Source organism: Austrofundulus limnaeus, unplaced genomic scaffold (genome assembly GCF_001266775.1).
Source record: "Austrofundulus limnaeus strain Quisiro unplaced genomic scaffold, Austrofundulus_limnaeus-1.0 Scaffold51, whole genome shotgun sequence".
NCBI classification, from domain to species: Eukaryota; Metazoa; Chordata; class Actinopteri; order Cyprinodontiformes; family Rivulidae; genus Austrofundulus; species Austrofundulus limnaeus.
Window position 1 is genome coordinate 1,885,823 of NW_013952453.1, and position 1,682 is coordinate 1,887,504.

Sequence of the window (1,682 nt, forward strand, 5' to 3'; positions counted from 1 at the left end):
TATCTTTGTTTTGTAGGTGTGGAGCCGAGAAGTATGGTGTGCTGTCTTGTGTTTTCTCAACATATAATTTACATATCTTCTAGTCTCTTTTTCACTCTTTCTCAATGCATTTCACTTTTTTTCTTTTTCTCTCTTCTTTTTTTCAAAAAAAAAAAAACATAATAATGCTGTGGAAAGGATGGCTAAAGGGGAAGAAGGGAGGCCATCAAAAAAAAAAAAAGGAGTTATATGAACAAAATACAACAAAGCTGTGTGCTGTCGATGGTTCTCGAGTGAGATAACGACCTGCAGATCACGTGATCAAATCGCCATATTCGTGGGCGCAATTGTGGAAGAGGGGCTAGTCTGCACAGAAATGTACATGGTCTACACAGTCTAGAGATATTKTACACATCTGTACGTTTTATCATCATTTGTTTTAGCATTCATGGAGCAAGCTTGCATTGGAGTTGGTTGCGAAACCGAGCTGCTTGTGTGGCAGTGAAACACTCTTTTTAAAAAAATCCAAACGGCGTGAAATCACCAAGGAGAAGCAGAGGAACAGTCAGCAAAGCGACATGATTTGTGGCTGGAGACAATCACAAAGATTTCACCCTTTCCCGGGATTCCAGAGTGTTGTTCGGACCACCTCTACCACGGTTAGTGACCACATGGGATGTTAGTCTAATAAAAAGAAGGTTGCGCACTATGAACAGTAAAGTGTTTTTAACACTGCAATCTACCCCTGTAAACATGCATGCAGGATACACTGAGAGTATCAGATTACAAACACCAAAAGTTCAGTATTGTGCAGTATGTACCCAGTCAGAGTATGTAAAATATAGTTAATAGTATCTGAGAAAGAATGACACACGGGCCATGTCAATAGCCTCTCTGTCGTCTCTGCAGGTTTTAAAAGCTTGTAGAGATCTTTCATTATTGCTAAATACTTTGATTTAGATTTATTATTATCCAGTGTATCCTTGCAGGTCCTGAAAGTCACTTTTTAAWTTGCTTGTTGGCATCGTCAGAGGCCTTTTTTCAATCTTTCTCCCTTGTTTTTGTGGTTTTATCGTATTAGTCTTCTTTCTACAAGCTAAATGCTAACCCACAAACATGGTACAAGTCCTGGATGAGGACGTCAGTGAGAATCAACTATTATTATTTCAGTTTATACTTTATATTTTTGTCATCTAACAAATCTCAGGGAAAAAAATTGTGCTGCTCCAACATTCATCACATTATATCACTTGTTCATGGTTCACACAATCCTATTAAAGGGGAAATATCATGTAAAATCAATTTTTTTGAGTTTTATATCATGTTATAATGTTATACTCCCATAAAAACACGCCAATAGCCTTGCTTTGACTCATTCATGCATGTTTTTAGGAAGCCATGCTGAGGAGCAAAACGACAGGAAACCAGAAACGTCTTTTGGGACCAGAAACGCCCCTGGGACGTGTCTCTTTAAGCCGAGCTTCCTCATGGCGGAGCGCCCCCCCCACTCCTCCCCACACACCCTGCCCATGACTCCTGCAGGCTCTTGGGTGAAAGTGAAAGTGAAACTTAAACTGTCTGCTGAGCTCTCAACATTAGTTCTCACTCAGTGAAGCTCGTTTCAGATTAAAAATACCTTTGAGGAAAGGTATTGTCAGATGCCAAGTAAACTGCATCATCGCAGCCCCTCCGCCCCGCAAGCG